The 24,010-nt window shown below is 36.6% G+C and overlaps 1 long non-coding RNA gene across 1 annotated transcript; it reads right to left on the bottom strand.

Annotated features, from left to right (window-relative positions):
- Window positions 1-8,655: 8,655 nt before the first annotated feature.
- Window positions 8,656-18,689, bottom strand: LOC136027959 (uncharacterized). The gene is made up of 2 exons (XR_010617708.1): window positions 18,394-18,689; window positions 8,656-8,950 (listed from the first exon to the last, which is right to left on the bottom strand). It is a non-coding gene; the product is annotated as an uncharacterized LOC136027959 (long non-coding RNA).
- Between the last annotated feature and the right edge of the window lie 5,321 nt (window positions 18,690-24,010).

Here is a 24,010-nt window from a genome sequence, read left to right as displayed (position 1 = left end):
AAGAATCAAACTTTAGCGTAAAGAGCGTGGGACTGCGGAGGGGACAACCCATGTCATATACGGAGTAATTTCTGTTTGTTTTAAGTTTTAATGTCGCTCCTTACTTTCAGTTAAAAAAACTAGTTTTTTTATTTAATTTCTGAACGTTTTTGAATTAATGCATGTTTGATTTTGGCTCTCCGCACATAAATTATTGAAATGAAATTTGTATATTAATTTTTTTTTTTGGCTAAAACGTCTGTACACTTCCCAATAACCATTACTATATGTAAACACTGGTCAAAGTTTGTAACTTGCAGCCCCTCCCCCAGGAATTGTGGGGGAGTAAGTCATTCCCAAAGACATAGTTATTATGGTTTTCGACTATGCGGAACAAAATGGCTATCTTAAAATTTTAATCTGTTGACTTTTGGAAAAAAATTAGCCTGGGAGGGGGCCTATTTGCCCTCCAATTTTTTTATCACTTAAAAGGGCACTAGAACTTTTCATTTCCGTAAGAATGAGCCCTCTTGCGACACTCTAAGACCACCTGGTCGATACGATGACCCCTGGGGAAAAGAAAAAAACAACAACAAACAAACAAATAAACACGCACCCGTGATTTGTCTTCTGGCAAAAAATATGAAATTCCACATTTTTTTAGATAGGAGCTTGAAATTTTTGCTATAGAGTTCTCTGATATGCCGAATGCGATAGTGTGATTTTCGTTAAGATTCTATGACTTTTAGGGGATGTTTCCCCCTTTTTTCCAAAATAGGGCAAATATTCTCAGGCTCGTAACTTTTGATGACAAAGACTAAATTAATTGGAACTTATATATTTAGAATCAGCGTAAAAGTTCGATTCTTTTGATGTATCTTTTAGCATCAAAATTCCGTTTTTTAGAGTTCCGTTTACTATTGAGCCGGGTCGCCCCTTATTACAGTTCTTTACCACGAACTGTTTGAAAAGAAAATAATTCGGTATTTCTGGGCTTCTGACATTATTACTCCTTTGCGGAAGTTAGGCTCAAAATTGAAAAAGGATTATATTTTTCCTCTGGGCCCCTTCCACCTCTTAGTTCGTTTATTTTCCCGTTAGTTTTCACCTGTTTTCGCTTTATAGTTGTGTTATCTCTTAGCAGTTCTTTCGTTAGTTGAGTTATGGTTGTGGTATATATGTTTTATCGCTCGTATAGTTGTGTTATTTTCAAATTATACTCCATAATAGAGAGGCTCCGAACACCCAGCATTGTATATTAAGCTCTGAATTTGACGTTTTTTTCTAACGTGACCAGATTCGTCCTGCGCCCTTTTCATTGAATTTTTTCCCCCATGGCATATTTCTCCAAGGAAAGATCCTCCCACATAGCCCCCTCCCTCAACCCTACCCCCAAAACCAAAAAAATCCCCCTGAAAACGTCTGTACACTTCCCAATAACCATTATTATATGTAAAAACTGGTTGAAGTTTGTAACTTGCAGCCCCTCCCCCAGGAACTGTGGGGGAGTAAGTCACCCCCAAATACATAGTTATTATGATTTTCGACTATGCTGAACAAAATGGCTATCTCAGAATTTTGATCCGTTGACTTTGGGAAAAAAATGAGCGTGGGAGGGGGCCTAGATGCCCTCCAATTTTTTTGGTCACTTAAAAAGGGCACTAGAACTTTTCATTTCCGTTAGAATGAGCCCTCTTGCGACATTCTAGGACCACTTGGTCGATACGATGACCCCTGGGGAAAAAAAAAAAAAAAAAAAACAAACAAATAAACACGCACCCGTGATTTGTCTTCTGGCAAAAAATGCAAAATTCCACATTTTTGTAGATAGGAGCTTGAAACTTCTACAGTAGGGTTCTCTGATACGCTGAATCTGATGGTGTCATTTTCGTTAAGATCCTACGACTTTTAGGGGGTGTTTCCCCCTATTTTCCTAAATAAGGCAAATTTTCCCAGGCTCGTAACTTTTGATGGGTAAGACTAAACTTGATGAAACTTATACATTTAAAATCAGCATTAAAATGCGATTCTTTTGATGTAGCTATTGATATCAAAATTCAATTTTTTAGAGTTTTGGTTACTATTGAGCCGGATCGCTCCTTACTACAGTTCGTTACCACGAACTGTTTGATTAAGTTATATGAAACCTCTAGGGTTTCCTCCACTCGACCCAAAAATTCTTTTACCTAGGCGTATTACATTGGCACAATCTATTTAGCTACTTAAAATAACGATAAAACTTTCAGTATTTCTTCCAGAGTTTTCTTCCGTAATCTTCCTTATAAAAAAATGTGGTGTATTCAAATTATTATTTACGGGATTGGACACCTTTTCAATAGTGTTTTCTGATATGCTGAATTCGATCGGGGTGATTTTCATCAAAAACTCTTGCCTTTTTTGGTAGCGTTTAAGCTTTTTTGTAAATAGGAATCCTACAAATCTTTTTCTGGCTTGTAAATTTTGTTTGGTATTATCTTTGTACCTTCAGAAAAATATTGGTGATTTTGGAGCGGATGTTCACATTAGCATGCACATAAGAATGCACAAACATAAACTTGTATGTGCATATGTACTACATGCACATGCATCTGCATGTGCTCCAGGTATTCTCTGTATGCCTTCAGAAAAAATGTAGGATATTTTTTGAGCGGGACGGGGACGTAGAAATGAATATTTAACCCTCTTGATTTTTGATAAATTTTTATACTACGCCTGTAATTTTGGTCCTAAACGACATTTTTAAATTTTACAAGAACGTTTACATTCACATGTCCATCAACGCAAGGCTATTGAAATGAGAGAGAGACAGGCTTAGTCCTATAGGGAAATTGACCGAGATATAGGAAGGGGGCAAGGGTTACCAAAGGTATATATCAGAGTTTCAAATGGTAAAATATTTATTTTTTTTATGCAAAAAATGTTTAACGGCTTCTTGTTTCAACAAGGTACTACCCATCTATTGGCTTCTAGAAGAACACCCTTAGGAAAAAAAAGACTTGTTAAGAGATTCTGCATTAAAAAGTATAGAAAGATATGATAACAATGAACTTATACTTCAATTTTTCAATTGAAAATTTTTCAACTTATACTTCAATTTCTTCAACACTCTGGACTAAGGGGTCATAAATCCGGACTGAAGATAGGCTATGAACTATTTCGAGTGATTCTTAGGTACTGCAGGAAATGTCAATCACCTGACCACCTTGCTGTAAAATGTCCCGATAAAAACTACAAATGCTCACGGTGCTCTGGTTCCCATATGAACTCCAGTGACTCACCTTGCAGTAACACCCCAAAGTATACAAATTGTAGTGGAGATCATGTTGCTTACAGTTTTCGTTGCTCCAAACTAAAGGCTTTTGCTAAATCCAAAGTTCCACGACCTTCTCGCTTGCAATTATGAATGAGTATAAAGTCTCAGTTTGCTCTTTCAACATCAATGGGACAAAGGATAAAGTGTTAATCCTTGACGAAAAACTAGCTAATCATGATGCTGTTCTCTTACAAGAATGCTTTCTCCCAAGTTGCAGTGTAAACTTTCTAAGGCGAAGTTCTCAACATGCTGCTTTCATCACGAATGCCCGACATACCCAAGGCAGGCCTTCTGGCGGTCTTGCCTGTATAATTAAGTGATCTCTGCCAAGGTATTTGTCTCCTAGATACTACCAATCCTCTGAACACTATCTTACAATCCGGCTTGCAGATGTGATCATAATTAACACCTATTTGCCCCTTGATAGAAGATCTGTTTCTTCCTTCTCCAGCTATGCGAATGCCTGCAATAAATTAAAGACTCTCATATCTTGTATTGATTGTCTGGGATACAAGTGGGTGCTTAGAGGTGACTTAAACTGTGACATCACCGTTTCCTTGACACGAAAGGAAGTGCTCTTTCAGTGTCTACCCTCAGTATTTAAGGTCCTAACAAAAGACCTCAGTTTTGCATATATCGACTGTAGTGGTTCTGTCTCAAATTTAGACCACTGTATCTGCTACATTCATTACAAACTTCTGCAGTACATGTTGATGAAGATGAGAGAGATTATGATCATTTACCTCTGTATTTTGATATTATGGTTACTTCTGACATATACTCGAACCAAACCTCAATGTCGCATAAGTGGTTTGAAAAACGTGATTGGTCTAGTGCGAACATGTCTCTTTACCTTGCCACACATGGAACTCTACTGTGCACCGTACGTATCCCTTTCCATCTTCTTTGCACAAATGCGTACCCTATTATTGACAATGCTCGTGCTGATTTGAATCGCTATTATCGTGACATTATCTTATGTATAAAACAAGCTGAAGATGTGGCCATCCCGCTGATTTGTGTCAGGCGGAATACCCAAAAACCAATTTGGAAGTGTGATCCTTTGCTGAAAAAAGTCAAGAATAAGGCCAAATTCTGGTTAAGAATCTGGTCTGCCTGTGGTCAACCTTCTCGGGGTACTGTGTTTGATCTAAAACAAAAGACAAAACTCGAATATAAACACCATCTTCGTGCCGTTCGTTACTCCGGTGAAACTTTTCCGACAAGTAATAGTGAGTTGCGAAAAGTGATAAATTCTGCCAAGTTTCCGGGTGCACATTCTATCGATATTATATCTCGTCCATCTTGGATCGAACATTATTCAAAAATATTTTCGAAAGTTAATTATGCAGTGCATAAGCGTTTCTCATGTTTGCTTGAAAAAATTTGCCGTCACGTTTACCTCAGAATCATGTGATTCCAGTCAAAAAGTGGGCTATTGTTAAAGGTACTAAGGGTTTAAAATCAAAATCTTTGGATAAGAACATGGTAAGAACCTCTTACTTAACCCCCCATCAACTTCACCAACCAAGTTATTTCAGGCTGTGTTTCCCAATGATAAGTCCTTCACGCTATTACGGACAAACTGAATAGTTTGAAATCTTTTTTTTTTCCCAGGGGCCATCGGTTCCTTGTTTCGCTTTCCTCTCAAGATGATTTTAAGTTCAAGCCTAAGACACTTAGCCAATCCTTAGATATTACTATTGCGCCCTTTTGAGGGCCATTCTGCATATAATGTGTTTTGATTCTTTCGACATTTCCCTCAACATTTTCTAAGGGTTGTATGATCTTAGTCTTTTTATATCTTTATAATCTAAGGGTTTTAACTTTCTACTCTAAGGATACCTTTTTACTCTTAGGATTTTTTCAGCCTCAAAATCAAAAATGCTTCCTTTTTTCAATAATCAAGGTCAAACCTAGAGGGTGGGAGAGGTTTGAATCATCACCACCACCCCCTCATCCCAGAATGATTCTAAGACACTTAATAACATAAGAAAAATTAAAAAAAAAAATTTAGATATGTTTTTTAAAGTTTTTGTACACCCTTGTGCCCCGAAAAAAATCCTGGATACTGTCTTGCCGATAATCAACCTTATATGTAGACAATGGACACCTTACATAGAGTAAAATAGTACACCCAGGAGCTATGGGGATTTTGTCATCCCTGGAAGCATAGTTATTTGACTTTTATGAACAATATTGCTATCTCAAAATTTTGATCGGATACATTTTGCAAAAAACGGCAGTGGGGGCTGGTTGCCCTCTGGATTACTTCTGAATCTTAAAAATAACATTATAATTTTAAATCTGCGATCGAATGAACCCCTTCAAAATTCTATACGACCACCCTTTTCATATGAAGTGTCTCTGAGAAAAAAACAAACTAAATAATAATACTTAAGGTTTTATGGCTCTTTACTATAGGCCCAGCTCTAGCGTTGCCTCTAACTTCAACAGGTGGGTAGAACTTTCAATTTCCCTTCTAATGAACATCCAAAATCATCCTGGGGAATGAAGGAGGGGGAATTATCAGAAAAGTTTGTTCCGCGGGGGTAATTCTTAGGGGAATTTTCCGCGAGGGAGTTTTCCGCTGGTTGATTTTCTGGGCGGGAATTTTCCCGCCCAGGCTTTGCCCCTAGGGGCTTTGGGTCTTTTTTTCAAATTTGGAGGTACAATTTTATAGCCTTTTGAGTATTTTGAAGAAAATGGCTGTCTCAAAACTTAATGGGATGTATTCGGGGAAAAAGTGTGAGGGGGACTGGTAGCCCTCCGGTCACTTATGGCTCTTAAAAGGTGCATTGGAACTTCAATATTTGATCGAATGACCCCCCTCCGAAACCTTTTGCAACCACTCTTTTGCTAGACCTTTTTGCTTGAAATTTTGCTACAGGGTTCTCTGATACGCTGAATGCAATGGTGTGATTTTCGTTAAGATTCTATGACTTTAGAGTGTGTTCCCCCCTAATTTCCAAAATAAGGCAAATTTTCTCAGACTCGTAACTTTTGATGACAAAGACTAAATTTGATGAAACTTATATATTTAAAATGAACATGAAAATCCAATTCTTATGATGTATATTTTAGCATAAAAATTCTGTTTTTTAGAGTTCCGTTTACTATTGAGCCGGTTCGCTCCTTACTACAGTTCGTTACCACGACCTGTTTGATATTAAATATCTTCACTGAACTGTAAATACCCCGGCCCTTGCCGGGGGTTTAAAGGTCAACTGGCAACCCCAGAGGAATAGTTACTTGATCTTTGCACTATTTTGAACAAAATGACCAACTCGACATTTTCATTGACGGCATTTGGGAATAAAGACCCGGAAGGGTAATGGCTACCACTTGATCACCCTTGACTCTTACAGAGGTTAATAGCATTTATGATTTACGCTTTATATGGCCTCCATTTTTCCCAGTAAAGAACCTATTATGTTAATATTTGGCAATTTGCATAGCTTACAGCCCTTGCCCTGAGAAGCAAGGGTAAATTTACCACCCAGAGGCATAATTATTAAAATTTTGTAGTATTTTGAGCAATTATGCTAACTCAACAAATTTATTGAACGCTTTTGGGAATAAAGGTGGGGGAGGGAAATGCTTGCCCTCTAATCATCTTTGACTCTTACGAAGGGCACTAAAACATTTGGTTTACACTGAATTTCGCTTCCTCTTTCGCCAATAAGTACCTTAGATGCTAATATTCGGACACTTGCACAGCCCTCGCACTACAGCCTACAGCAATCTGAAGGACAAAGGTGGATTAGCAGCCTCAGAGGCATAGTTATATGACCTTTGAACTATTTTGAATAACATGGTTTGAATGCCTTTGGGAGTAAAGGTGCTGGAGGGGAAAGGTTGCCCTCTAATCACCTTTGACTCTTACAAAGGGTACTAGAACTTTTAATTTACACTTGACTTGGTCCCCGCCGAATTTTATACGACCACCCCTTCCATATCCAGAGCCTCTTGGAAAAAAGTAAATAGTGAATAAATTGAAGCCTTATGGCCCATTATTAATGTTAGTTTCTTTTTTATATTTTCGTTTGTTGTGCTGATCACGGCCTCTGGACATAACACCGAAATATTCTTTTAAATTTTGGAATTCCAGTCTTAAAAGAAAATTTCCCTATTGTTTCTACTTGTAATTTGTTGTTCATACTTATGCATTGTAACTCAAAACAGGAACTAAAACCGTGTCCAAATTGCTGTTAAGCAAATTTTTCACAAAATTCGGCTTATGAAACTCAGATTTATAAAAAAAAGTACAAAGACCATTTTACAGCGTTATAACATTTTGAATTAGTACCTGGCTAAGTTTTATTTAGAAAAATCAGGCTTTTGACAACAACGCTTGAGATGCTCCTAGTTATGGATTTAAACAGCGACTAAGGCCACACTGCCTTTCCATCGCAACAACAAATTACAAGTAGAAATAATAAGGAATTTTTTTCTTAAGACAGTGAAATTTGAAACTATAAAAGAATATTTAAGAAAACTTCAAAAGTTATTTGAAGTTTAAACTTTAAAGAGCTTAAATCTAAAACTTTTTAGTTTTGAAGTTCGTATTTTAATTCAAGATTCTCTTCTATATTTTCGTTTGTGTTGTGCTGAGGACGACCCTTGGACAAAGGGCTTAAATGTTCATTTAGAGTTTGGAATTCCATTGTCTTAAAAAAAATTCCCTATTGTTTCTAGTTGTAATTTATTGCTTATACTTAAGTATTGTAGCTCAAAACAAACTATTGATGCTTTCGTTAAAACAAAAGAAAAAAAAAGGTGAAAGGTCAGTTTCTGCACTGTTGGAGTAGGAAAATCTTAATCCAAAACATTACATGAGGATTTTAATATTTCAAATTTATCTTTATTATTGAAGGGAAACTTCAAACCTATGTTTTAAAATTTTATTTTCCTCGAATTCACTGAGGTTTCAGACTTTTTTATCTTTATTAATGTTGCCAAATTCTTTTGTTAAATCTGGAAAATTAGTTTCTAATTGTTTATGACACACATTGTATTGTTTTATGTTTTTTAGTTTTTTTTTAGCTGATTCGAGTTTTCACCACTTTCTTACATAAACTATTTTTCTTTCACTTTTGATTGTTTGTTGTCAGTTGTGTTTTGACAGTTATAGTAAGCGTCATTTTTTCTTTGGGGTTGAAAAGACAATGAGTGGAAGTTCGATTTTTGTGAAAGAAACTTACGTCCACTGGCTTATTGCCAAGATAGTAAATCCAAGGAAATAAGGAGGAAGAAAGGATTTTTAACTCCTTTTAAAAAGGTACATAAAAAGAAATAATTTTAAGAATCTAGAAGCTAGTGTCCATTGCTAAACTATGTTGCACTAAATCAACTGCGAAATATTTAAGTCAAAAGTTCCTTTATTGAAATTACAAGAATAGAATAAGCAAAACAGCACATCAGAAAATTAATGAAATAATCCATGCAAGTAGAGTTTGAAAACTTCAAAAAAAGATTCGCTCCAAATACCGATGATATTTCCAATATGCGGCGTCCCTGTTCGGAGCTCTGTTCACTCTTTTTTTTTATTTATTTTAGGTAATTAAACATATCGGGATGAATTAATTGAAAAGCGTCAGGTGATGGCTTAGCCAATGCTGCGCAAACAAACATCAATGCAGAAAAGATTGCGAATACCTGCAACAAAATATTCACTTAACAATCTGTTAAATGAATTAAACAAAAGGAAAAACGGTTTTTTAACTGAAAGTAGGGAGCGACATTAAAAATGTCCGTTCTTCCACGCTCCACTCTTTACGCTAAAGTTTGACTCTTTCTCACAACTCTACTTTTTAAAACAATGGCAAACCTTAGCAGAAAGAGCGGGATGTTGAGGAGCAGAGATCCCTTTTCGTAAACAGAATAATTTCTGTTCGTTTTAAATTTTAATACCACTCCTTACTTTCAGTTAAAAAAACTTGTTTTATTATTTAATTTTTGGACGTTTTCGAATTGATGAAGGTCTTGAATTTTACTCACCGTACATGAATAATTAAAACAAAATCTGCATATATATTTTACTTTTTTCTAACTAGTAATAACGTTATAATAACCTAAGTTTGTTTTTTGTTCCAGTTGCTTAAGAATGATAACTGAATCCCAAAGGCTGTTCAGTTAGATTAATAACCTTTATAAATGTTAAATAAGAATTTTTAGTGTAAGAACGAGCTATTGAGGAGAGGCAACCTCCCTCATATACGTAATATTTCCTGTTTGTTTTAAGTTTCAATCTTACTTCTTACTTTCAGTTGAAAAAGCTAGTTTTGTATTTAATTGCTGAGTTTCTTAAAATAATTTTGGGAAATCAAGCTCCCCTCCATGGAGAATTTCCTTCCCCATGAAAAATGTCTCCATGTGAAGATTCTCCGATATAACTTGAATTTAAGATATTTGTAAAACTAATTTTGTAAGGTATAGCAACCGAAGAGCCAAAGAGGTCGAAAATATTTTTATTAAAATGAAAGTCACAAGTTGATAAATTCTTAAATCACTGAAATGATTGAAAGAAAATATCTTCGAAAGATATATGTAATAATTTATGTTTGTTTTAAGTTTTATGTCATTCCTTACTTTCAGATCTTCAAAAGATCTTCAAAGATCTTAAAAAGATATATGTAATAATTTAAGCTTATTTTAAGTTTTAATGTTATTCCTTACTTTCAGTTGGAAAAAACTTTTTTTTATTTAATAACAAATACGAACCGAAGACAGACAATATCTTTAGTTTATTGTCAAATAAATATCATAGTTATGAAGCTGTTTAACATAAAATTAAAAGCTGAGATGGTCCAGAAATGACGCAAAAAATTAATATCAGCCATTATTTAGCAAAATTTGAACTTTCAAACAGTTCGTGGTAACGAACTGTAGTAAGGAGCGACCCGGCTCAATAGTAACCAAAACTCTAAAAAATTGAATTTTGATATCAATAGCTACATCAAAAGAATCGCATTTTAATGCTGATTTTAAATATTTAAATTTCATCAAGTTTAGTCTTACCCATCAAAAGTTACGAGCCTGAGAAAATTTGCCTTATTTAGGAAAATAGGGGAAAACACCCCTTAAAAGTCGTAGGATCTTAACGAAAATGACACCATCAGATTCAGCTATCAGAGAACCCTACTGTAGAAGTTTCAAGCTCCTATCTACAAAAATGTAGAATTTTGTATTTTTTGCCAGGAGACAAATCACGGGTGCGTGTTTATTTGTTTGTTTTTTTTTCCCAGGGGTCATCGTATCGACCAAGTGGTCCTAGAATGTCGCAAGAGGGCTCATTCTAACGGAAATGAAAAGTTCCAGTGCCCTTTTTAAGTGACAAAAAAAATTTGAGGGCATCTAGGCCCCCTCCCACGCTCATTTTTTTCCCAAAGTCAACGGATCAGAATTTTGAGATAGCCATTTTGTTCAAAATAGTCGAAAACCATAATAACTATGTCTTTGGGGGTGACCTACTCCCCCACAATCCTTGGGGGAGGGGCTGCAAGTTACAAACTTTGACCAGTGTTTACATATAGTAATGGTTATTGGGAAGTGTACAGACGTTTTCAGGGGGATTTTATTTTGTTTGGGGGTGGGGCTGAGGAGAGGGGGCTATGCTGGAGGATCTTTCCTTCGAGGAATCTGTCATGGGGGAAGAAAAATTCAACGACAAGGGCGCAGGATTCTCTAGCATTACTATAAGAAAACAATGAAAAATAAACATGAAAACGTTTTTTCAAATGAAAGGAAGAAGTAGCATTGAAACTTAAAACGAACAGAGATTATTACGCATATGAGGGGTTCTAAAAATACTTTAGCATAAAGAGCGAGGTATTTAGGAGGAGATAAATACCTTGCTTATTATGCTAAAGTATTTTTAGTAATTTCAACTATTTATTCTACGGCCTTTCTGATTCAGGGGTCATTCTTAAAGAATTGGGACAAAACTTACGATTTAGTGTAAAAAGCGAGGTATTAACGAGGGTACAAACCCCCTCGTATACATTATAAAAATATAAGGTTATGAAAGTTTGTTACGTAAGTTCATTCTTAAGTTACGTATATTTTTTACTAATAAAAACGTTCGTTAAAAATTGAAAGTCCTAGTTGCCTTTTTAAGTAACCGAAAAATTGGAGGGCAACTAGGCCTCCTTCTCCACCTCTTATTTCTCAAAATCGTCTGATGAAAACTAAGAGAAAGCCATTTAGCCAAAAAAAGAATTAATATACAAATTTCATTTTAATAATTTATGTGCGGAGAGCCAAAAACAAACATACATTAATTCAAAAACGTTCAGAAATTAAATAAAAAAACTAAATTTTTTAGCTGAAAGTAAGGAGCGACATTAAAACTTAAAACGAACAGAAATTACTCCGTATATGAAATGGGTTGTCCCCTCTGCAATCCCTCGCTCTTTACGCTAAAGTTTGACTCTTTGCCACAATTCTACTTTTTAAAACAATTGAAAGCTTTAGCGTAAAGATGCCTCAGATCGAAGGTAATTAAATAAAGAATCATATTCTCTTTTCAAAACATTTTTATCTTTTGCCGTTCAGTTGTAATCACAAAATTTCGACGAAAAAGTTAACACAATTTATCTCTCTTTTGGATTAATCTTGATCTATCTTGAAAATTTGCCTGACTGAGGTGTATTTTTTTAATGGCTTCTGTAGGAAATTTATTGTCCTACAAAATGATCGATCCAGAAATTCTCTAACTCTTCTCGTTTTTGAACTATTGACAGAAAAGCGGATTGGCCCAATTTTTAGCTCGGATAAGCAGCGGCATCTATCCAGTGTGAATGCGTCAGGGTTCACCCGGCCAGATAGATTTTCCAAGATAAGCTGAATAGAAAAAGTCAAGCAAAGGAGTCTAAACACAAAATTATGGAGGACCTTAAACTTGATTTGCACTTGAGTGGAGCTTGATGCAAGAGGTGTAGACACTGAAGGTAGGCTTTCCTTGTGAAACATATTTACAGTACAAAGGATGTTGATATGTCCTGCTCTGAATGCCCAGATCAGGCTGATATTCCTGTTACCAGGATCGGATACCTGCCAGTGGTTCCCAATCCTCCCTCGAACCCAGCAGTCGTGGAAGAAGTCATTAAGTCTTTCCAGAAAACTGCCAGAGAACTGGGACTGAGTTACACCGTTGTCACATGTGACCAGGCCGTATATGAAATCGTTCATGCTCCGAGAGTCAGAAATCCTGAAGCATATTCTGATGTTGTCCTCAGAATGGGCGGTCTTCATATTTTAATGAACTTCATGGGTGCCATCGGTCATATAATGAAGTGTTCGGGTGTAGAAGAGGTGATTTACGAGGCTGGAATTCTGTTGGAAGGAACCGCAAAGAAAGTGATGAGTGGTAAACCGTACTATAAAGCTCTCGCTGCTCATACGTTAGTCCTCGAGGCAGTATCCATTCTGTACTGGGAAGCTTTCGAAGATTTTTGCGCAGAATCAGACGATTCATTGTGCATCACTATCTTTGAAGAAATGGGAGATTTACTGCAAAACTTGAAGATCTCAAGAGAGGGCGATGAGAACTTGAACTGTCTAAAGGAAAAACTTACCGCATTGTCCCCGTGGTTAGAAAGGTTCGAGACTTCTCGTGCACGCTCAAAAACCCACAAGTTCTGGAAGCAGTACAAAGAAATGGTACTGGTTTTGTGGTAGTTTTTGTACAGTGAAAGATCTGGTGACTGGGATGGCCATCTTGAAGGAGCTAGCAAAATGCTTCCTTATTTAGTTGCATGTGGTCACTATAAGTATGGCACTTGCTTGATTGAGTACCTGGCTGAGATGCAGGGCTTACCTCAAGAAGTAGATCAGGCATTCCACAATGGACTGTTCAATGTGAAGAGGAGGAATGCAAAATTCAACTGCATATCCCCAGACCATGCTGTAGAATCTACCATTAATTTAGATTCAAAAACGGAAGGTGGAATGACGGGTATTACCACGAATGAGTTGGCACTGGTGAAGTGGACTTTAACTCTTCCGTTCTGTGCCTCAGTCTCGTCTACATTCACTGAGATGCTACGCATTGTTCCCCAGACTGAGTTTGACTCCTCTCACCACGAAGATCACCCTTCCTTCGTTCTGAGGAAACACATGGCTGTTAATAAAGTGAAGTCTGTTCTGGAAGCCAGGCTCAATCCCTTTCGATCCACTGACGAAGATAACTGAATATTTATACGCTTGAGACCGTTGATAGTGAGATAGCTGACAGTCTCCTCAGTGTGCGATCTGTTGGAAGCAGAGCGGTTGATCTCTACTTGGACGGTGAAGAAGGTGCCTTTAGCAAAGTAAAGGTCATGAATAATGAGAAGGCGAAACAGAAAAAAGCAACCAATACTTCTAGTGCTGTAAATAGCCTTACCAATGTTGAACTTCAAACTGTCAAAAGGGTATTGGTGAGTGTTGACTTTACAGGCGAAAGAGGACTTCACCATCTAAAGAATTTGCTTTCCCATGAGTTTCTTCCATATGCACCTTCTATATTCCAGAGAAGTGCCATATCTGGAATGGTTGTGCTTCGGACAGGAACAAAGTCAGCTCTTCTGGAGTATTTGAAAACAAAAATCAGCTTGAGCGAGTGGCCCGTTGACCTCGAGATTAGCAGTGAGTCGACTCACTCAAGGGTGGTAGACTTGATGCCCTACCTCAGAAGCCATCCACCAAATCCATCGGAAACCGTTGAGAGCTATGGAAAACGGACATTTTCTACGCTTGTGTCTTTCAAAAGCAACGTTAAGGAGCTGCACGTCCTTGCAGATAGATATGATGGGATTTTTGGATATTCCGACGAAGAAGGCAAGGTGATCTGCCTAAAGGACTGCGGTGGTTGCCTTGAGCAGCGAGGATGTTCAAACAGGTCTCCGGTAGCTCTAGGTAGACACTCAAACCTAGATGACTGGAACTCGTTGCTCTCAAATTCCAAGACAAAGGCAAGACTGATTGAGCTTCTATTCGGTGAGTTTGAAAACTCAGTTCACCTGCTGCAAGCAGGGTTCACTGTGTACCTCTCAGGAGGCTTTCGAGACCGGATGAGAGTGGTGATGCTCAACAGAAGTGGAAATGCTGATACAAACTTTGAAGAGCGTTTGAGCTGTACCCATGAAGAGGCCGATACAAGAGTTGTGTTACACATGTTGGACTGTTTGGAGAGGGGTTTCGATGTCGTTTTGGTCGATGCGAATGACACAGACATAGTTGTCGTCTTGCTATATCACTACAAGTTATTCCTTGGGAACCACCCAAATTGTGAAAAGCGGAGAGTTTATGTCAGGTTCCACAGCTATTTAGTGCCTATACATCGGCTTTGCAGCAATTTACCGAACGATTTTGTTCACTCCATCTGCCTTCTTCATATGCTTTCAGGGTGTGATACCGTGGGTTTCATGTTTTCTAAAGGAAAACGAGTGGTGGCCAAGGCTGTCGAGAAATGGGGATTGGAGAAACCGATTGCTTTGCTTGTCCAAGAGATACAGAAGTCAAAGCTCGACCCTGCGGTTCTAGAAAAATTCAGTGTGATTTGCAAAAAGGTCGTTGTTGCCTCATACGGAAAAGACCCAGACCACTTTACCTCTCTTAATGAATTAAGAGTGCATTTGTACCATCGAAAGCGGGAGCTTAAGTATTTGAAACCATCTGACGCTGACTTTGAGTGTCATGCTAAGCGCGTGTACCTGCAGTTGGACATTTTTTTGCAAGCAAATCGAGCAAAGCCAAAATTTCTGGATCCCCTGCAATTTGGCTGGATGTTTCAAGACGGTGGGGTTAGGCCAGTTGTGTCTACCCTTCAGGCATTTCCAGAAGGTGTGGTCCCCCAGTACTGCTCGTGCAAGCGCTGTACAAAAAAATTTTCATGTGCTGGAAATAGACCTTGCGATTTACTTTGTGGCTGTGGTGGGAAGTATTTTATGGACGAGTTTGATATGCTTGATGGATAATTTGATATGCTGAGCTACTTTTTAACTTTTGTAGTAACAAGTGCCGTTCACGAAATCCGTAGCAGGTGTTAGTATAGTAATCTGTTTTTTGTTTATTCAAGCTTATTGAATAATAATCTTGTCAAGTTTACAAATAATTCTGATTAGGAATGAAAGAGAGTTGTAATCAAGGTCATTGTTGAGTATAGTGGCAATCTTCCTGTCTGAGATAATAAAACTATCCGCTACCAGCTGAATCTAGGCGTGAAACCTTTTCCAGCGCGAATAAAAAAAAAATTAAAATTGCAAGTTTCAAGGTCATTCGCGATGGTCCCTACTGTACTCGTCACTTCTGGCATCAGTTACGAAAGATTTGGCGATCATTGTGGAAATTTTTCCGAAACGTGATTTAATAGTAAAAAAACGTAAAATTTTCAATTTTTGGGGTCAAGCACCCCCCGTCCGAGTATATGACGCCCATTTTCGTGATCAGTGCTATCGATTACCCCATATTCCGTTGTCAAACCTTCTGCTGCTCACTGATCACCTACCCGACACATTTTCGTTGAGTGGCTCCCTGACTACGGGGAATATTTTTTTTGTCCGTTATAAGCTCTAATTGTCAGTCCTTACTTTCATTGGAATTTTTTTTTAAATTTATTATACATCTATATTTATAGATATCTAGGTTGTACTGGGTGATACAGCAGGAAATTTTAGGGAATAAAAAGAGAAGAAAAATACAGAGATTATATTTGAGATATTTTGGGAGACTTTAAGGGCTAAGTGGGGAATTAAATAGCTTGGTAATAAAGAATTGCTCTTACTAAGGGTAAAAAGACTTTAGAATGATAGGATACTGGGAAAAGGCTATTGGCTTACCAAATAATAGTTTAGTAAAGGTGTTATCTGGAGAAGCAGAAAAGAAGAAAATATTCTTGTTTCAGGATAGAAGAGAAAATTCATGGGCTCCCAAGGGAGATCAATTTTAAATAGCTCTGGGTTATCATGGGTTTTGAATGAAGGGAAGGGGATAGGCTAATCGAAGTAAGCTTAGTAAATTTAGTATAGGGTGTTGGGAAGACCAGGGGATTCAGAAATGGCAGTGTGAGGTAGCAGCTTCAGTGTTTCTTGGAGTTTACTAGCGGAGGAAGGAGGCTTGGGGACATGGTATTTCTTTTAAAGTGGGTTTAAACAGTGACGAAATTAAGTGATATTTGTCAGGGAGAGGTATTTTCCTAGCAGTTGAAGAAAGGAAGAAGAACTTAGGGAGAGTAAGGGCATTAGATGCTCCTTACTCGTATCTCGTGTGTGGAGATAAGGGCGAGGATCTGCTTCACTTCTTGGGGGCTTGCCTTAGATTGCAAAATTTAAGGAAAGGATTATTTTCTAGTAGTTTTGGTCAAGTGGACGGTTATTCTCAGTAATGGAATAAAAATATTATGGGATAATTAAAGAGATCCGTTTGAACTAAAAATCAGTATAACACAAGCGAAATATATATATATATATATATATATATATATATATATATATATATATATATATATATATATATATATATATATATATATATATATATATATATTTTTATCTGTCAGGTGCCATTAAATACATAAGTAAAAAAAGGGGTGGCTTTTATCGTGCAATTTATTTATTTATTTCGGTCACAACAAAGAACTTTCATATAAGGGATAGTTAAGCGTTTTTACCCAGGCTCCATGCTCAAAGGGTTCATAAACCATATGGACCTCTGCTTACGAGAAAAAGAATGCTTTTTAGCAGTTTACGTTGAATCCTAATTTGACGGAAAAGGATTATCTGTGACAGGGATTAACTTAAACCATCCTTAAACTGAAACCGGCACAAATATCACCACCAGGAAAAGGGATCAATGGAAATCTGTTTTAAACGCCTATACTGAGCCACTGAGCTCAACTACCACAGGTGGGTTTTGAATAAAGAGTAGCTATGCCACACTAATGTTTAGGTGCCCGTTGTTCAAAAATACGGACCAAAATCAAGGGTGTTGTACAATATGGATTTCCTTTTATTTCCGAATGAAAGTTTACAATTATTCCTTAAGAAAGTTTACAATTATTCCTTAAGAATGGCTGACCTAGCAAAACTAAATTGGATTATCGTGAATCAGAGTAAGAAAACAAACAAAAGGTACAGGTTTGTCAAAGACATTTTTAGGCTTAATTCATATTTTGTATTTTCATGAAAGTTTCATGCAACAAGCCTCAGTCAGTGAACTTACTATTGGAACCATTTCATTTTGTTACATTATACTTTTAGAAGAGTTACTGATAAATAGTCAGTAAAACTAGTTAGTCTCAAAGTTATGACTCGTATTTATCCATAACCCGACTGCTTAAAAAAACAGGGGAAAGGTTGTAATTATTTGAATTTTGTTTCAAAATTGATCCTAGAATAATTTTGCCTACTTTGCCTTTAAAGAAATAGAATTATTGTCTGAAACCCAATTTATTTTCGGGGGAGAAGTTGTTGATACCTCTGACTTCTGTAAGATTTTATCTTCAACAACCCCAAAAAATCAACCAAACTCTTAACAGGAAGAAAAATTAAAGAAAGGCCAGTTACAAACCTCATGTTATTCCGGCCATTATTTGTATTAATGAATAAAAGATTGGGCTGGAAAATATGTTTAAGGGGTCAGGAGTGGGAAGATGTAAGCCGTTGGTTTTTTCTTTAAATACACCATCTTGAATATGCATTTTTATATTTAGCAATAAAATTTTGCAAATTTTAAAATAGCGAAGTTGAATTGGAAGTCAGCAATGCAATTATTCTTAGAAATAGTTATGATAACAAGTGTCTTTTTAAATTGTAACGTTATATAGAAAGTACGAAATGAGAAAGGTATCAAACTTGGGCACCCTTGATCTTTCTTCTGGGAAAAAAAGGAAACGAAATTCCGCCTAGCCTTTCATAGATCAATTTTTCTTAATAATCTAAGCCTTTAGCTTTACATCTCTAAAAAATAATTTTTCTATCGTATCTTACAAAATGTATAATTATTGTCGAAAATCCAATTATATTTTCCGTGTTGCTAATACTATCAAATTTGACTAGATATAACCTTGAACAAACCCAAGAGAGCTTAAAAGAGAGAAAGATTAAACAAAGGTCACTCACAAACTTCATAGTATTCCAGTTACTAATCTGATTTACAATTGAAGAAAGTTGCAATCGAATATCAATATATACCTTTAAAAAACCACAGCGGGTTTTGAAATAATTTTATCTGTATTTTCTAGTTGGGTAACAGGTTTTATCTTACATTTAAGTACGTTATTTTGTAAAAAGAAATAAACTTAGTTTAGAGAAGTAATGATAAAATATACTGCCCGCATTGTAAGATATAAAAAAGTTTTCAATTTGACTTTCTGTATCTTAGAAAATGGAACGGAAGCCAAAAAATAATTAGATTTGAAAACAGATGAGGCAAAAACTTGAATGCAAAGATACAACATTAGAACAAACGAAAGTCTGAGTGATTTAGCGTAATGGCTGACAAGTTTTAGGAGAGACATGAGGGTGGGGTGCCGGTCCTACCCATGAAATAGAAGACCTTATAAAGAAATTACATGTTTTGTTACACAGTGGCTGCACCCTAAAATGGCTGCATCATTCATGTTAGGCTGCACCCTAAAATGAACAGAAATAGGCAGAAGTTTTGATTAACCAAGTAAACGCCGAAAAAACTTTTATTAAAAACACTAGCAAATATTCAAATATTTCGGTTTTGTATCCGGAAACCTTTATTAGTCGTGAAAAAAAGTAGAATATATTGATTAAATTACTCTAATCGATCATACTGATCAAATATGTTGATCACAACTAGAAAATAAAAGGAGAACCCCTGGTATTGCCTTTTGGAAAGAACCTTGTACCTTCAATGTATTTTCTTTTCGGACACTTCTTACGGAGTGGGCAGTCTTACAAGCTCGAGAGATGGCTCATTCGATTGGAAATGTTAAAGATTCTGTAGCCTTTGGAAGAGTTACAAGTTATTGGAAGTGACCAGTTACCTTCCCCAAACTTTAAACTTACCCGGAGCCTATTAGCCGCTCCCTATGTTATAAGGTCACATATTTATTAGAACGCTTCTGCTCAAAATAACCAAGCGTTCCAATAAATGTACATATATTGATGACCTAGCCCCTGGAGCACCTGGGAAAGAGCGGCAAATTATGGAAATTACCAATCGTTTATAAGTAGATTTTAAAGAGGAAAATAAGAGGGGGGCATCTTTGATCTTGGTTGACCGATAAGCTCAAAAATTAAAACACATAATTTCTTGGGAGGTTGAAGGTGTTAGGGGTACAGAAAGGGGCCGATTTTTTTTATCCCCGATCACTGTCGAACTGTTCGAACTGTTAGTTCATTGTTTCTGTTTGACTCGAAACTTAGATTCTTAAGTCATTGGGATAAGGCAATTCCAACGCAAAAGGAAGAATACCGAATTATTTGTTCAGGGGCCCGAGAATGCCCCAAAAGGGCAAAATACATCTTTATCCTAAACCACTTGATTTTTATAGCTGTACGGTTCAAATGACAATGGCGTTTGGACCAAAAAGATCTTAATGCAGGGTGAAAAAGTGAAAAAAGGCTTGAAAAAGAGCCAATTTTTTTATGGCTTCAAACCTGAAATTGTTAGGCCCTGGGCCGACAAAACCCTGATATATAAAAATAATTTAGTTCTTTGTGTCTTATACCCCCCCAACCATAAAAATGGGGCCAAAAGTAGGGTCAAACATATTTTGATCGACATGACAGTTAAGTCCTTATTGTTATTAAATAAAAAAAACAAGTTTTTTTAACTGAAAGTAAGGAGCGACATTAAAACTTAAAACGAATAGAAATTACTCCGCATATGAAAGATGCTTTTCTTATGAAAATATATGTATCTTATATATGAAAATTTATGTATCTTATATATTTCTTATGGAATCTTATATATGAAAGCGGGGCATTGAGGAGGAAAAGCCCCTTCCATATACGGAGTAACTTCTGTTCGTTTTAAAATTTAATGTCGCTAAGGAGCGACATTAAACTTACTTTCAGCTAAGAAAACTTGGTTTTTTTTTTATTTAATTTCTGAATGTTTTTGATATAATGCATATTTTGATTTTGGCTATCTGCAAATAATTAATTAAAACAAAATTTGCATATTATTTTTTTGGCTAAATGGCTTTGTCATAGTTTAATCGGAAAATTTTGAGAAAAATGGAGCGGGGGAGGAGGCCTAGTTTTTTTACGAACGTTTTTCATTCGTAAAAAATATACGTAGCTCACGAATTAACTTATGCAACGAACTTCTATTTTCATATGTTTTTATTACGTATATGAATGGGTTCACCCCCTCGTCTCAATAGCTCACTCTTTACACTAAAGCTTCACTAAAGCTTTGTGTCAAGAAATGAAGAAGGAATTTTTGAATCCATATTTATTGAGATTAAAACCCAAGCTAAAGCTTTGATTGTTGGTAATATATACCGGTCTCCTAATGGGTCTGTTCCTTCTTTCCTTCAGATTCTTGATGAGGTCTTGGGAATAATCCAACTTCATTCATGTGAACTTGTAATTATGGGCGACTTCAACCTTAATTTGTGTGACCGGAGGTCATCCTCGTCCTTGGATTTTCTTTCGACAATGCTCGCTTGTGGAACACTACCTTCTGCATGCATTCCAACTCGCATAACTAACACTACCGCTTAAAACTACCGCTTCTTTGCTTGATAATATTTTTTCATCTTTTACGTTGTTGTGAAATTCTATATTGATGAGTGATATCTCAGACCATTTTCCTGTTTTTTCCATGTATGATTTTTCCGATTCGTTGCCAAGGAGGAGCCAAGAAGCTGGTTTTCCCTCTTTAAAATTTAATGATCAGGGCTTGCATATTCTTAGGTCACGGTTGGCAGGTCGTTCGTGGAGTATTTCTAAAAATGGATCGGACATAGATTCTTTGTTTAATTCGTTTTATGATTCTTTGAAAGAAGTTATCTTTGATACATGTAATGCACCCCAGTCGAATCCAGCATCGAAAAGAACAACCCCTTTGAATCCTTGGATGACCCCTGGACTTCTTAAAAGTTGGAGGAAGAAAAATTATCTTTGGAAGGCTTACAGGTGCTCTAAGCTATTTTCGCGTGATTCTCGGGTTCAACTTTTCAAAGCTTATAGAAGAGTTTACAATTCGCTTTGCCGAAGGGCTAAATCGTTATTTTATCATAGAAAATTCTCTGCGTGCGGTAAAGACATTAGGAAGACATGGCAAGTAATCAATTCTGTTATCAGGCCATCTTTTCTGCCTCCTTCTGTCCCTTCAAGTGTTGTGATTGACGGGAAAAATGTAGAGGGTGAGCTAAAAGTTCAAGATGCGTTTACTTCCTATTTTGCTAATATCGGCAAAACTACAGCCTCTTCTGTAACTCCTTCTTCTTCTCTACCTGATTTTAGGTCTTATCTAGGACCACCTTGTCCTAAATCAATGGCATTGGAACCAGTGTCTGAAGCTGAAATAGCCAGAATTGTCAATTGTTTGAGGGGTTCTTCATCCTCTGGCCCAGACCGTATTCCGACTAAGGTTGTCAAGTTCATTCTTCCTGTCATTGTGTGTGCCCTCACGAGACTTGTCAATCTTTCTTTTGAAAATGGTGTCTTCCCAAGTGCTCTAAAGCGTGCTCGTGTTATCATCCTTTTTAAAGGTGGATCAAGGAATGATCCTGCAAATTATTGTCTCATATCTCTTTTATCAGTGTTTAGTAAAATTTTTGAAAAAGCTATGCTTTCTCGACTTCTTGATTTTCTTAATTCTAAACTTTTTTTTCATGATTTTCAGTTTGGTTTTAGGGCCAAACATTCAACTGAGCATACATGTGCAACTCTCTTGAATTATTTAAATTCAGCTCTTGACTCTGATTTGATACCTGCTGCTCTTTTTCTTGATGTTCAAAAAGCGTTTGACTCATTAACACACAAGATTCTTCTTCTGAAAATGTCCCATACTGGAATAAGAGGGAATGCCTATTCATGGTTTCTATCATATTTATCTGGTCGAGTCATCTCGGTTCATCCGGACTTTTCTAATTCTTCTGGAATAGAGTTTGGTGTTCCACAAGGATCTGTCATTGGGCCGATATTCTTTTTAATCTACGTCAATGACCTTATTAATGCGGTTAAAAATTTAAAACCTACCATTTGCTGTCGTCTTTGTCAACCAGTATCCGTTACTAGCTGTGACAAGAGTTTGTCCTTACCGGATACACTTATTGCTTTTGCTGATGACAGTACTCTTGGCACAACTGGTAGAACTGAGTCTGATCTTCGTTCAAGGATGATAGCCCTTTTTGAAAGAGTTATCCAGTGGTTTGATGTAAATTATCTTGCCTTAAATGTCGAAAAGTCATGTTTTCTCATTTTCTCCAGAGTCTCAAAGGCTTGCCCTGATTTAAATGAAATAAATGTATCAAGAGGTACTCTAAGTAGACCTAAGGATCGTTACGTTCGATTCCTAGGCATCTTGCTTGACAAAAATCTTTCGTTCATGTATCATATTGACCTGATTAAAATGAAAGTCTCAAGGAGTCTTGGAATCCTTAGAAAGCTCAAATATATATTTCCAGGGTGGATTCTTAGACTCTTGTTCTGCAGCCTAGTTCAGTCTTATGTTTCATATTGTTCTGTTATTTGGATGTCAACTTTTCCCTCGTCTCTGAAGCCACTTTCAAAACTTTATGATAAAGCAAGGACTCCTATTCAGGAAACTAACCGTTTTTCACTTAAACCCTTGCTTGATTTGAAATCTCTCTATTTTCTTTCTTGTTCTTCTTTCGTTTTTTTACAGTTGCACGGCCATCTTCCTGCTGTCCTATGTAATAATATATCTTTTGTTTTTGATCAATCGACTTATCATCTCCGCACTTCCAACAATTTAATGGTTCTTCAAACTCCGTGAGTAAGGTCTAACTTCAACCCTCTGAAAGCTTGCAACAGGATCTGGAACACGCTCCCAGAGTTCGTACGAAGCTACCACTCGTTTGGTATTTTCAAAAATTATGTTAGAAATTTTCTAGCTAGTAAATAATTTTGTTTGTTTGATGTTTTTTTTTTTTTTGTCTTTATTTTTTATTCCGGTTTCCCTTGGAGTTGATGTCTCTGGATTGAGTTGGATATTTAATTGAGTTGGTGAAATTATGTGCTAACCCCTGCCTAGCTTGTCATTTTTTGGAGATTATTAAGGTGGGCGACTCAATTTTTGGTTTTTGTTTATATTTTTTTGTTGTTGGTATTTTTTTCTCCCCTGTTCTTTCCCGGCCATGGAGCCTTATGGGGGAGATTGTCTTGAAGTAATTTTTTGTTTATGGATTTTAATGTTAAATAAAGAACTCAGAACTCAGAACACTAAATTCCTTTAGAATGACCCCTGAATCACAAAGTCTGTAGAATAAATAGTTGAAATTACTAACAAATACTTTAGCGTAAAGAGCGAGGTATTACTAGGAGGTGAACCCCTCATATGCGTAATAATTTCTGTAAGTTTTAAGTTTTAATGCTGCTCCTTACTTTCAGTTCTCCATGACAAATTCCTCAATGGAAAGATCCTCCCACATAGCCCCCCATCAACTTCACCCCACAACAAACCCAAAAAAATCCCCCTAAAAACGTCTGTACACTTCCCAATAACCATTACTCTGTGTAAACACTGGTCAAAGTTTGTAACTTTTAGCTCCTCCCACAGGGACTG

The sequence above is a fragment of the Artemia franciscana genome, chromosome 6 (genome assembly GCF_032884065.1).
Source record: "Artemia franciscana chromosome 6, ASM3288406v1, whole genome shotgun sequence".
NCBI lineage: Eukaryota > Metazoa > Arthropoda > Branchiopoda > Anostraca > Artemiidae > Artemia > Artemia franciscana.
The sequence above is the reverse complement of the archived record's forward strand: the minus strand, read 5'-3'. Positions and strand labels throughout refer to the sequence as shown.